The sequence below is a fragment of the Phocoena sinus genome, chromosome 17 (genome assembly GCF_008692025.1).
Source record: "Phocoena sinus isolate mPhoSin1 chromosome 17, mPhoSin1.pri, whole genome shotgun sequence".
In the NCBI taxonomy this organism is placed as follows: domain Eukaryota; kingdom Metazoa; phylum Chordata; class Mammalia; order Artiodactyla; family Phocoenidae; genus Phocoena; species Phocoena sinus.
The window spans coordinates 9,333,148-9,347,782 of record NC_045779.1 but is presented as its reverse complement, the minus strand read 5'-3'; the positions used below and the strand labels follow the sequence as shown (position 1 = coordinate 9,347,782).

The following is a 14,635-nucleotide window of genomic DNA, read 5'->3' as shown; positions in this document are numbered from 1 at the left end:
ACTCGTCTGTACAACGCCTGCCAGGCTGTGGACGCCCTAGGTGAGATAAAAGCCGTGGACTGCGTGCAGCAGACCGCAGGCTGCTATTGATTTATCCACGCATTTATCTTATTCCGATGACACATTCCCATCAACTACTGAATTCCAAAATTTCAAAACCTTTGTTTAGCTTAGGATAACAATGGTTTGTGAGAATTCCAGCATTCTATTCCCCCTTCCCCAGAAGAGCATCTGTCTTTGGGGAACTTGTATTGAGCTTGCGTCTAGTCTGATTTTCTCATATTTGGAAAGAGTAGCTAGTCTGGAGGAGGGAGGATTGATTAGTCCATCACGTTTTGAAGGCTGAGGCTTCACCATCTCTGAGTGTTTCTTATTGTGGAAAATTAAGCTTCCCCGTATAAGGACATGGCAAGGAAGAAAGTAAAGCTCAAGGGAGGCAGAATTTTCAGAGTTCAGTGTCATGTGGGATTGTGGCTCTCCCTCTGTCCAGGGCTGGTGCTGGGCACTCCCTGAGCACGTGTCCAGCCCATGTGACCCGCCCAGTGCACCCGTGATCCGCCTGAGTGCACACCTTTTGTTTTTTTTTTTGGCTGCGTTGGGTCTTTGTTGCCGCGCGCGGGCTTTCTCTAGTTACGGCGAGCGGGGGCTACTCTTCCTTGCGGTGCGCGGGCTTCTCATTGTGGTGGCTTCTCTTGTTGCGGAGCACGGGCTCTAGAGCACAGGCTCAGTAGTTGTGGCGCAGGGGCTTGGTTCCACCGCGGCATGTCAGATCTTCCCGGACGATGGCTTGAACCCGTTTCCCCTGCACTGGCAGGTGGATTCTTAACCACTGCACCACCAGGGAAGTCTGCGCACGTGACACACTTGATCACCATTTTTTTTTAGCTTTTAACTGGCATTGTTTTTATTCTCTAGTCCTTTCCCCCCACAGTAGCACAAATACTGAGGGAAGATCTCTCTCTTTTTTCTTTTATGCAAGTACACAGAGTGACTTTTTTTTTTATGCAAAGTACACAGAGTGACTTTTTTTTTTTTTTTTTGCGGTATGCGGGCCTCTCGCTGTTGTGGCCTCTCCCGTTGCGGAGCACAGGCTCCGGACGCGCAGGCTCAGCGGCCATGGCTCACGGGCCCAGCCGCTCCTGTGGCATGTGGGATCCTCCCGGACCGGGGCACGAACCCGCGTCCCCTGCATCGGCAGGCGGACTTTCACCCACTGTGCCACCAGGGAAGCCCCAGAGTGACTTTTTCCTAATGCTTTCAGCGTTTAGATGCAGGGATGCACTTATTCTAGTTATTCTGTAAGGATCCCATGGACCGTCTCTAGTATTTTGTCTTTGATTCTTGCAAGGGGGAACCTGGTTACAGTGTCCTTACAGGGTCCTTTGATAAGAAAGCATCTACCACCGTGGCTTCTTTCCTCACTCTTAGTTGCTAGAGTTGTATCACCTTTATAAAGATGCCTCTGACATACCAGCTCCCACCATCCTACTTCCTCAATACACACATACACTTTTTTTTTTTTTTTTTCCGGTACGCGGGCCTCTCACTGCTGTGGCCTCTCCCGTTGCGGAGCACAGGCTCCGGACGCGCAGGCTCAGCGGCCATGGCTCACTGGCCCAGCCGCTCCGCGGCATGTGGGATCTTCCCGGACCAGGGCACGAACCCGCATCCCCTGCATTGGCAGGCGGACTCTCAACCACTGTGCCACCAGGGAAGCCCCACTTTTTTGTTTTGATTTTCTCATATTCAGGAAGAAAGGAGCTAGGTTCTCTTTTTTTCTTTCTTTCTTATTTGTGTTTTCATCTTTAACAGTGTATTTTCTATTTCCTTTAAAGTTACTCAGCTTTTTTAAAGCAACACAAATTGTGCTATTTTCCTATTGTAGACATACTCTTAACCCTTTGGTTAATCTTCATCACTAATTTGGTGGAATGGCTGTTTACTCTTATCAACTACAGTTTGGCTTTCCTGAGGTCTCTTTCAAAGTTTTTGTAATTTTTCAATTACTGTCTGCTCAGAATCACTGGTGGCTTTGTGTCACTACTGCTGGGCTCATTCAGAGGAACATTTTATTCTAGAGAAAATGAGATTTTTAAGAATTCTGAAAACACCTCCCTTTTCTATTTTTGGAGCTCCCTTTTCATTTTTATTTGGCTGAATTTCCAGCTTTTGTTTCTCTCGTGGGTCCAGATCTCTGGAAGCAGATGTTCCCATAATCAGTGCTGACAGTTTCTTCCCACTTTAAAATTTTCTAAGAGTAGATAATATTTAAATAATGGCATAATGAATTTCTAAAATCTCTTTGGGGTCAATAAAGCAGAATAGAATGGCTGAGAGGAAAAATATTGCTTAAAAAGGTAAGGGCTAAAAACAGTTCTAAGAATCTGTCTAAACAGATATAATTTTTCCCTTATGTAATACATTTTTTCTCAGTTATCCAATTTTTCCCCAATATATTTTTATCATTCTCATTTAAATCTCGCTAATGTTCTACTTTGCTCAATAAATCAAGTAACAAATACTTGTTGACTCTGAAGTCTCTCTATAATTCATTTTTACTGTCTGCTTCTACAATTTTGAACATTTCCCCTTTGAATATTCTTTTTTCTTTTTTAAAAATAGCCTCTATTATTACTTTTGGTTTTCCCATTTCTAGGGCAGACTCCATCCCCAAAATACCATTTCTTCTGAGATGGTTTTATAAATTCTTTTCTCTTTCTATGAATTACTGTTCAAAGAAAATTGAATCTGATCATATTCTTCCCAAGATTAAATCCATTCACTGACTGCATGTCATCTAGCAGAGCATCCCGGCTGGAGACACCTGAGTAGGGTGTGGGTGTGCACGTACACAGTTGCTGAGTAAGACTTGGGGTAGCTAGCCCTTTGGGGTGGTCATTTATTGCTCGGAAAAAGTAATTTATTTATCACAGAGTGCCTTATAAATGTTAACTTTCTCTATAAGTGCCAAATATAAAATAGGTTGGGACTCACTGGTGTTAAGACAGAATCCAAGGTCCCTCAAAGACTGACGCCACTGTTCACTTAGTGAACTGAACATACCTCACTACTCATCACTTTGAGTATCCCACGGTGTTCCGAAGCTTCTCTGACATACTTTTGCCAGTATTTAAAATGCATTTCCTTTCTTCCCTTCCTCGTGATGTAATATTCTTCATATCAGACCATGTTCTCATGCTCTGAGCAGCCATGCTTGGTGCCCTGACACACAGTTAGCCTCTGCTTATTTTTTTTGTGCTTCTGATTCACTTTATACAGACCATTATCTGCACTTTACTCTTCCATAATTATTTACACGCCTTGCTCACTTATTAGAATGTAAGATCTCCTGGGAAAGGGACCACGTCCTATTCATTTCTGTATCCTTGTGGGTCTAGTACACAGAAGTCTTTCAATAACTGTTTCTTGAATGAATGAATCAAATCAATACAGGATTAGCTATTTAAACTTGTTTAAAGCCCTAAAATTAATCAATAATATGCTGGAACTGGACTATACTTTTGGATCTGGACGGGTTAATGACCTCAGACAAGAAGAGATGTGGGAGAGATGCTGAATCCAATCAAGCATTTAAATGTCTACAAGAATTGGCAAGCTACCTAGAATATAGAAAGAACACAGAATTCCATCAGGAGCTATGGTTGAAAGAAGTCAGTGTAATGTCAACAAAGCATCTGAGTCATGTGGGAAGACATTAAAATGTTTTAAAGCATTAGTGAGTATAAAACCAACCAGAAAGAGACTCTTAATCGGAGTAAAGTCTTGTGTCTACTCAAATCTAACGTCATCTGAGTCCTGATGCTGTGGGCGGCTGAATTAATCACAGTTGAAGGGTATGGAATGAGATCTCCTCTTATTCCACCAACTATTTCAAAAGCTCTGAAAATCCATTCGTGGAAAGTGAGAATCCCCTTGGAATCGAGGTCCTGCTTTGCAGCTGAAGGTCCCTTAACATACAGCAAATTCAAATTGCTTGAGATGCTTATTTGTTGGAGAAATAAATTTCAATGTTTATTTCAACATTGTGGCTCCATCATTTTAAACATGTGGCCTCCAAAGATCCTATGCTGGTCTGTATCGAACAGGCAGAAATGGGAAGGGCGTGGAGAACCACGTGTGGAAGTGACGTGGGCGCTAGGCCTGGAAATGGGCATGTCCCTTCTCACATTCCATGATCTGGAGTTCAGTGTCATCGGACACCTAACTGCAGGGAGCCTGGGAGATGCAGCCCAGCTGTGTGTCGGAAAAAGGACACACAAATGGCAAAGACCTTGCCAGTCTCTGACACGAGCATGTACATTCAAGCTTTGCAGTTGACTGAACTGTACATAGCAAAGAAAGCTGTTCTCTGAGTACACCATTAACTCTACTCTAGACTTTTTGTTCTTATAATCAAAGAGAGAGAGCAAGGATAAACAAAAGAGAGGAGAGAAAAAAGAGAGAAAGTGAGTGAGAGAGCGAGCGCCTGTTTCCTCCTCTGAGGAAAAATGTGGACAAAACTGAAAGGCTAGTTAGGTTTAAAATTTAGAATTAATTTACTTTGTGCCTCGTACAACTTAGAAGGAGAGACAAATGCCTTTACTTCTCCCCTACTTTATCTTCACGTTGGCATCCAAGTTATTGGTACTCCCAAATACCTCACTTAGACCAGTTTCAAATATTGCTCCCAGAAAGAACACTAAATTATTCTTTTTTTTTTTTTATTGTACTTTATTTTTTGCGGTATGCGGGCCTCTCACCGCCGTGGCCTCTCCCATTGCAGAGCACAGGCTCCGGACACGCAGGCTCAGCGGCCACGGCTCACAGGCCCAGCCGCCCCGCGGCATGTGGGATCCTCCTGGACCGGGGCACGAACCCGCGTCCCCTGCATTGGCAGGCGGACTCCCAACCACTGCGCCACCAGGGAAGCCCTAAATTATTCTTTTTTAGTCAATAAAATGTTTAGTATAAAGCACACGAAGGGACTTCCCTGGTGGTCCAGTGGTAAAGAATCCGCCTTCCAATGCAAGGGAATGCAGGTTCGATCCCTGGTCAGGGAACTAAGATCCCACATGCCGCGGGGCAACTAAGCCCGTGCACCACAACTACTGAGTTCGCGCGCCTCAACTAGAACCCATGTGCCGGAGTCCACGTGCCCTGGAGCCCTAGCGCCACAACTAGAGAAGAGAAGACCTGCACGCCACAACTAGAGAGAAGCCCGTGCACCAAAATGAAGAGGCTGCATGCCTCAACGAAGATCCTACGTGCCGCAACCAAGACCTGACACAGCCAAAGATGAATTAAAAAAACAATAAATAAATAGATCTTTAAAAAAAATACAAAAAAAAAAAATACAGCACACGAAGATGAGTGTTCTATATATGCCTCTTAGTGTTGGTTACTTGCATGACATTTCTTCAAAGGAATTATAAAATCTGACTTCCATTAAATATTTGGTCTAAGAGTATAGCTCTTGAGAATATTGTGTGCCATTTTGCTATCTAAGAGGGATGAACATCTGTTTCATTGTTTGTTCTTACTTTAAAATGCCTCTGTGTCATTGTCTGATCTTACTTAAAATGCTTTAGTGTAACGGTGAGGGTATAAGCTATATACTGGGGATGGCAAGTTAACATTTTAAGGACTTAATGATAAAACATCACTCCAAAAGCAGCCAGGGCCAGTACTTCAAAATGTGTTACCTATGTTTGCATTAGAAATCTGCTTAATTTGCATGAAAAAAAATTTAATTGGTAAAATAAGTGCTGTTTGGGACTTCCCTGGTCTTGTAGTGGTTAAGCCCCGCGTTCCCAATACAGGGGGCCCAGATTTGATCCCTGGTCAGGGAACTAGATCCCACAGGCATGCCACAGCTAAGAGTTGGCATGCCACAACTAAGGAGCCCACGTGCTGCAACTAAGACCTCGTGCAACCAAATAAATAAATATATATTTTTAAAAAATAAGTGCTGTTCAAGAGATGGGACTGCCTGGGAAAACTCAAGAGATGGGGTTGCTTGGAAGCCAGAAGGGCGCAGTCAGCAGTGACCTAAGTCACCCATTACAAGGAATCCCGGTAAGATCTAAGTGTACTTGACATTAGGTCATTGTTGGCCTTCGAGAGAGCGTTTTCAGTGATAATATAGGACAGAAAGCCCAACAGCCGTGGCCTGACAGTGGATAGGAGGTGAGAAAGTTACACTGTAAGTCTGGACTATTTTGTAGAAAAGTCTAGATGTGGAGGGAAGAAGTATGAGAGACAGGGAAGCTCAGTGTATACCAGGTGGGGAGCCAGGGTAATTTCTTTTGTTTTGTTTTTAAACTTATGTGGCTTTATTCATAAACTGAGGAAAAAGGTCCAATGAGAGGAAGAAACTGGGAGAGAGAAGCGGAAAAGAGATATAAAGTTAGGGAGGCGGAAAGAGAGTCATTAATGAAGGAGGCACCTGAATACGTGGGAAGGATGGACAGAAAAGCCACAGAAGCCCGGGGACAGAGTGAAGGCCTCCTCTCCTATGTCGGGAAGGAGAACATCATGGATAAGTGCGGACAGTTCCGATGGGAGAGAGACCCTAGGAGCTTGTGGGCACCCATGCCTACTGGCTTTCCTTTTCTTTGCCGTAGAGTCTTAGCGGGAGAGTCTCAGCGCTGAGCGGGCAGAACAGAAGACAAGGGTGCAAGGATCACGTCACCTCTCTGGGCTTCACGTCCTCATTCCTAAAGTGAGAGTAAGGACTCCAAAGTCTCAGGGTAGGGGGCACTAATACCGCGGTTTTCAGGGACCTGGAGAAGGCGCAGACTCAGAATGGGTGAGAGGAGGAAGGAGAGGTGGCCGGCGCACATGCGCACGTGTGACCTCATGGGGCTGCATCAAGGCCAGTTGGTGCAGCACGTTCTTCTCTGCAGCTCAGAGCCGGCTGGAGAGGTGAGGGCTCAGCCTACCCGCGGTGGGGCGGGCAGAACAGCTGAGCGTGAGGATAGAGAAGGGTGTGTGTGGAGGGCGCTGGGATAGGGATATTGAATGTAGAATTAAAGTGGAAACACAAGGACCCTGTCGGAACGCTGGTAGCTGCTATCTCTTTTGGGCTCCTAAATTTTCCCACTAATAACCCACAATAAAACCATTGCCCAGGATCCACATAAAATCCTCACAGCCCATTTTGTTTTTTGTCGCTGCATTTAGGGTGCCGTGAGGATGTGATATTTTTTGTTGTTGTTACTGCCTCGTAATCACAACTGGTTCCCAAATCCCTCATCTTCCATTCTGTACCATCTGGAGGATAGATCCTTCAGTCTTCCTTCTTGAGGAAAGGCCATGCCACACAGCTTGGGGCTGTTGGTAACCAAGGGAACCTGAGAGCTCCGACCTGTCTGACCAGGGATGGAGGGAGGTGGGATTATGTCTCCTTCAAGCTAACAGGCATCTGTGTAGAGCGTTTGCTTTAAGGGGTGAGGCTGATGCTTCACACTCCCTGGGCTGCTAATCTGGATCAGACAGATCAAGATGTTCTGAATAGCTGCCTGATATTTACCGTTTGTAAATGAATGAAGAGAATGTGATGTACTTGATGGTACCTTGAGATAACCGCCCCCCTCCCCGGCTCCGGGCATCATCTACAGGGGTGTGGTGTCAGAGCTGAGTGCCTTGGGGATCCCCCAAGGGGTGATTCCATTTGTTAATGGGTGCAGAGCCAGATATTGGCAGAGTGACGACCACCTTCATTTAAATAATTTCTAACGTACAGTTTCAAGTGGGAACACGGAAAATTAAACCCCCTCTGGGGTGTCGGTGTTCTCTGCTTGTTGGTGTCAACTTTCTGTCAAAACAGGCCACGATTAGTAGCCAGTGAAAACTTCCAGGAAATATAAGTGTACAAACCACTTATACCTTATTGCAAATTAGTCAGATTTTTTTTCTATAGTGCAAGGAATGGGAAATTTTAATTTTCATAAGGTGTGAGGACAGAGATATGAGAGAGAATGTAATGACATGAGGGCATTTTCCTTGCTATGTGTTTTGTACATATTTGCACAGAATTTCACATCATATTTGTATGACAAATATTTACTGATTTCTTATGATGTTCCAGATACTGAACCAGGTCCTTGGATCCCAGGGTGGGCAGGGTACGATCCCCGTGCTCTACAAGTGGGGAACACAGTTAATTAAAAAATAAATTGAGCACAGGTTCAGAGGGTCTACTGAGGCACGGGGAAGAGGGCGTCCTGGGGAAGAATGCTGAAGAACACGTACTTGAAGGGAGGTGACCGTGTCTCATCTGGTGACTGAACAGATGTGGGAGGTGAGGAGGAGTCAAGGAATGTGCCCAAGGTTCTAGCTTGTGTGAAGAATGGTCATTCATAGAAATGGAGACAGAGAATAGAAACGGAAGAATTCTCCCCCCTCTCTGCCAATGGAACTCCTAACCAACCTTCCGAGTCCATCTGCTTGCACAGTTCTTCACTCAATACTCACTCATTATCTATTGTACAGAGTGCCCATTATGTCAGGAAACGGGCGAGGCCCTGGGGATAGCATGACTTTTAAAAATTACAGTTGTGTTAAATGTTTCCAAGGAAAATGCAGTGTGCAGTGAAACCATGTAAGAGTATATCCTGGGTGCCCTCAACTAGCCTGGGGAGGGTGAGAGGGAAGTGGCTAAATTGGGGAGAGACAGTTAAGCTGAGATCGGAAGGATGTATCTAAGTTAGTGAGTCAACAGAGGGAGGAAAGCGCTTGGTGAATGTAGGAAAACGGATGTAGCTGGAGATGAGGAAGTGAGGGGGGAAGAAAATAACGGCTGTAGATAGTCCCTAGTTAGGTTGAAATATAGGGGTTCTGGGTTGGAGAGACACGACCGTCTGGGTTCCACTTCACCATGAGGTTAGTGCTGACTTTGGAGCTTGTTCTAGTAAAATGGCTTCTCTAGTCTCCATGGAAAGTTCCCCTCTTGAGTCACTGGTTTGGGTACTTTGGTGTTTATGACATTCTTCTTGAGAGATACTGTCTTCTTTTCAGCTTTGTTGAGGTATAATTGACAAAACTGTAATATACTTAAAGTTTACAACATGATGATTTGATATATGTATACATCGTGAAAGGATGCTCACCATGGAGTTATTAACACATTCATTACGGAGACTGTCTTGTTAACCTGCCCAAGGACTGGAATCCTCTCTGAAGCAGGGCACTGTAGTTAGAACCCTATTCTGTGCGGCCTGAGCTTCCCATGTGTGGGGCTGGCTTAGGTCTCCACCCTGTTGGACCCAACTTTTTGACCGTACGTCTGTCCCCAAGGCCGTATTTTGCATTTGCGTTCACTCTATGGCGCCTCTATCTTCCAAGTCTCTGTGGCCTCCCTGATGTCTTGTCCAGAAGTCCATAAACTCAAGCTCTTGTTCTAATGTGGTATAGTGGAGGTTTACTCCATCTCCCTATATCTTTTTGTCTTTTTAAAGATTTTTGGATGGGGACCATTTTTAAAGTCTTTTTTGAACTTGTTACAATATTGCATCTGTTTTACATCTTGGCTTTTTGGCCCCGAGGCATGTGGGATCCTAGCTCCCCGATCAGGAATCTAACCCACACCCCCTGCATTGGAAGGCGAAGTCCTAACCACTGGACTGCCAGGGAAGTCCCCGTCTCCCTATATCTTGACCTTCAAAATTACTAAAAATCCATCTGATTATGCTAAAGAGATGCAGGACCTCCATTTGTTAAACATAAATATTTGTAAGTTGGATGAAGGTGGTCAAAAGGTACAAACTTCTAGTTATAAGATAAATATAATAAATACTAAGGGTGTAATAACAACATGATTAATATAATTAACACTGCTGTATGTTTTATATGAAAGTTAAGAGAATAAATTCTAAGAGTTCTCATCACAAGGAAAACTATCTTTTTCTTTTATTTTGTTTCTACATGCGATGATGGATGTTCACTAAACTTATTCTGGTAATCATTTCATGATGTACGTAAGTCAAATCATTATGCTGTACACCTTAAACTTATACAGTACTGTATGTCAATTATATCTCAATAAAACTGGAAGAAAAAAATTGTAAATGTACCAAGCATCTCACTAAATTCTGAACATAATCCTAACACTTCATCAAATTTGAGAAGCTTGTAGTTTTGAAATCCATTTTGAAAAATGAGTTGCTGGGCCAAGAGAATTTACGTAATAAAATAAACTCAGCAGTCATTTAAAAAATATTTTTATTATTTTATTTTTGGCCACGAGGCGCAGCTTGCAGGATCTTACTTCCCCAACCGGGGATCAAACCTGGGCCCCTGGCAGTGAAGGCACTGAGTCCTAACCACTGGACAGCCAGGGAGTTCCCTCAACAATCACTTTTTATATTAGCTGCTATGTGCAAGGCATTTTCTAGGCTCTAGAGTTCTATCTGGGAACATAAAGATTCTGACTGCAGAGATTTTTTATTCTAGTAGAAAGGTTAGGTAGTAAGTTTGTAGCTATTTGGCAGAGTTATGGGGACATGCTTCAGGCTCTAAATCTAAGCTGTGGTGAGGATAGCTGCAACTCCCCAGATTGTTGCCAAAAGAAATTTATACTCTCTGAGAACCAGTAGATTCTTCATGGCTTATTGGACCAGTCCTATGACTCCTCTGAAATACTGACTGTGACCACGGGATCATCCTTACTTGGGTCTCATGTATTTCTCCATCCTTGACTCTCACAAATTTCTCCTGTCCCTCCACCCTTGTATGGTCAGGCCACTCAAGATGGCTGTTTTCTTGCTCTCTGTACATCCCCTGCTGGACCAGTCCCTGCTTCACCTACACCCTACCCTTCCCTCTTAATCATAGAGCCTAATCAGTAAATGCCTGTGTACTTGCCCCCGACCCCTGTTAGTAATTGTTCTAATCTTTATATCAGAATGTCTCCACTATGTTAGTTTGTCAAAGGGGTGGTGAGGGGCGTGTTTTTCTGCTGTTTTCCCTGGTAACCAATGAGTCAACCTGATAGTGGGGTGTCGCTCCAGGTCCCTTTCTGCTTCAGATGTGTAAGATCCCCCATTCATTAAACCATTGATGTCTCTGTTGCTGACTCTGGGCTCTTTCTTCTGTCTTGAGCCTGGGCCTCAAGGGGTCAAATGGTTGTATAAAGAGCTATTTTGAGATTTTCCATGTAAAATGCTGAACCCACATCTGGGGAGTTCATTTTCTTTTCAAAAACTAATGCTTAGGATTTTCGATGTACATTTCTCCTGCCAATCAACATACACAGCCCAGGCTGGCCTTTGTGAGCGCGACAGACATCCCATTTACAGTTTGCAACCTAATATCAGAAGAAGTAGTGCTAGCAACAGCTTCTCTGAAAAAGCCTGGCAATATTTATACACGTTAATACTATTTTTCAGTACTTTTTGCCTCCCCTCCACACTTCCTTGAATTAAAAACGTTCTTTTTAGTAAATCTGACAAGGTACTAACAAGCCCACAAGTTCATTTCAGCAGTAGACGGTTCACACACAAGATGTTGACTTTTTTTTATGGTTATGTTTTATTTTATTTTTTTTAGCATCTTTATTGGAGTATGATTGCTTTACAATGGTGTGTTAGTTTCTGGTGTATAACAAAGCGAATCAGCTATACGTATACACATATCCCCATATCTCCTCCCTCTTGTGTCTCCCTCCCACCTTCCCTATCCCAACCCTCTAGGTGGTCACAAAGCTCCGAGCTGGTCTCCCTGTGCTATGCGGCTGCTTCCCACTAGCTATCTATTTTACGTTTGGTAGTGTATATATGTCCATGCCACCCTCTCATTTTGTCCCAGCGTACCCTTCCCCCTCCCCGTGTCCTCAAGTCCGATCTCTATGTTGACATGTTTTTACGATTACATGTTCCAAATATCCTGGGCTCACAAAAGTGTTCACAGAGATTGATAGATTTTTAAAAAGGAAATAAATGAAACATATATAAATAGGCTTTTTCATTAGAATGAATGATGAAAAGTATTGACCCTACCTAGCAGTACTCTTGCTTTTGTGAGCTTTTTATTTCATTGTCTTTGACCTGAAATCACAGTCTTTATAGGAAATGGCTAAAGAGGCTGAAAGGTAACTAAGAAGATGGGTGGCTGGAAATAAATGTTTCCTCAAGCATTTATTACCCTTCAGAAATGTCCATCAGCTGAAATGTTACGCCCATAGAACCACTTAAGCAGTGCAGAGGAGAGAAGCGGGTAGTTATTAATTTTTAAGGCTGGCTGATAGCTTTCAGTCCAAGAAAGGCTTAACTTTGCATTTTGAATAAGGCAGAGATTTTCATTAGTTAGAATAGAAATCGAAATGATAAATGATATATTGTCTGCCAAAATACGGTGACATTACATTATCTACTTGCAGTTACCTTTCAGAAGAAGCTTTCCAGAAGCATACTTAGATAAATTGGAAGGCTACCAGTATTATTTTCTTATTTTATGTTTAAATTCTAGAAACACAATTCAAACGACACGTCTTCTCGACTGGGGGTTGGTAAGGGCAGTTCATTGTTGCACCCGAAACCTAAGTGTTGGCACAAATTGTACTAGACTATGAGATCATTGCAATTGGTTGCAGACATTTCTTTTTGCTCACATCTGCCTTCTGAAGACTCTAGGACAATTTAATTAAAATTGCACTTTGATTCCTACTGCTTTCAATAGAAAATATGAAATTACCCTCACTTGAGAACTCTCAGACTAAAAGGTTTGTGATTGCTTTCTACTGTCAACTTGCTCCCCGCCGATTATCACGTCAGGTTGGTCTACGGCCTGTTTACTTTGTTTTGAGCACCCAAGACCCTTTTGGCTCTAAGTATTATTTGAATTGATGGTAACATAACTACTTTATACAGATGTCTCTTGGTAACTTAATGTAGGGCCCTAATAACAAACAGTACAATTAAACCATTAACAGAATAGGCTGCTAGCAGGTGCTTCAATGCTGGTTTGATGGGCATTAAAATAGCTGATTCAGAGGTTTCTATAGAGAAACGTAAGCTAGTTAAAGACTCTACAATCAATAAACCTACGATATCTGCCAGGAGCAATCTGATCCATATACACTGAAATTATTTCTCTAAAAAGGCTGCTAGAAGGTCAAAAATCTTTTACCCAATTTAGATGAGCCTTTTATTTTGCATGACAGTTTGCATTTCCAAGTTTTGCTTAAAATCACAAGCTTCAAGGAAAAGCCCTTTATGTATTTATTCTACTAGATAAAAGAAGATTATTGATTAATCTACCTGTCCTCACCCAGTAAGATGGGGATGAAGCATTAGCATCACTTGAGAACCTCTAGTCAGTTCGGTGAGGAGAAGGAACAGGATCATTTTGGTACCTACTCAGAAGTACTTTATAAGGTATTCAGCTGGGATTTATCAATCAGTGTATCATTTTGGGGGAAGTATTTATTCAGCACCAATTCTAATAATTTTTTTAGCTTTCAATTCCAGTTGAAATTGTCCCTGCTCAACCGGTTGTTTTTTGGCTGTCAGGCTGTCTTAGCTGTGAGTTGGAAGCGTGTTGCTGATTTTCTGTACATTAACTTTGTCAACTTGTGGAACTACTAATGGAACACCTGAAAATGTACTTTTTGAAGTTAACCTCATAGTCAAAAGTATTGTCATTACAACAGCACTTTTGAAATGTCAGAAACTTTCCACCTTATCTAGCATTAAAAAACAAAACAAAACAAAACAAAGCCCCAAGCAAGCACAAAAGAGATGATGTGGTACGTTTGCGTGTTTTCACTGCCTGATGAGTTTAATCTCAAGGTCTAATATTTCTTCCAGTTGGTTAAATAAATCCTCATTGTTAACTGGATTCCAGTTCATACGCCATGCACTGTACCTGTTTGGTGGCAAGCACTCACCAGACCCTTTTGGAGTTGTGTTCTAGAAAGAAGCTGTAATGGCTAGCTAGACACTTATCCTCATTTTTTTTAAGAGTCAACTTTGCAACCCAGAGAGTATCTGCAGCGGTATAACCAAATCCCTGGGATGGTTGGGTATGATTTGTTTATCTAATAATTTTTTTTTAATTAAATTTGTCTTTGGTATTACATGAACCCATAATGGAGTGGTGCCAAGAAGTGCCTTAGACATTAGCAGACACTCCATAAATGCCACTCGTTAACCTATGTTGCTAAATCTCTACCCACATAACTTTGGGTAATATGTCTTTTCTTTTTTTTTTTTTTTTAGTGTTCTGCTAAAATGTGACCACTTAGCTTTTTATCATTCCATTAATTCCTTTTCAGCATCTCTGTCTCTTTTTTTTTTACATCTTGCATTGAAGGCTGTCATTTTTAGTTTTCTCAGAGTATTTTATGTAGTTTATGTATGTGTAGTTCTTGGTAGACTGTGTTATTGTATTGATGTTATTGCTATTAGTCAGATTTCAAAATTCTGTAGCCAGCATACTTACAATTAGTGATGGATAAAACAACCCCAATTTTCTACTCAGAGAAACGTTTAGGTCTCTGATGAAAAGTTACTAAAATGAAACAACAGCCATCTATCTGTAGGTGTCCCTGTCTCTGAGCATCCTCCCACATGACTTGGATTGAGAGTTTCAATACTTAGTGCCATCTTGTGTGTGTGCAGTATAGTTGGTAAATGTT

At 42.5% G+C, this 14,635-nt stretch overlaps 1 protein-coding gene across 1 annotated transcript in view; it reads right to left on the bottom strand.

Moving 5' to 3' along the window:
* NKAIN3 (sodium/potassium transporting ATPase interacting 3) overlaps positions 1–14,635 on the bottom strand; it is a 518,578-nt gene that overhangs the window by 14,462 nt on the left and 489,481 nt on the right.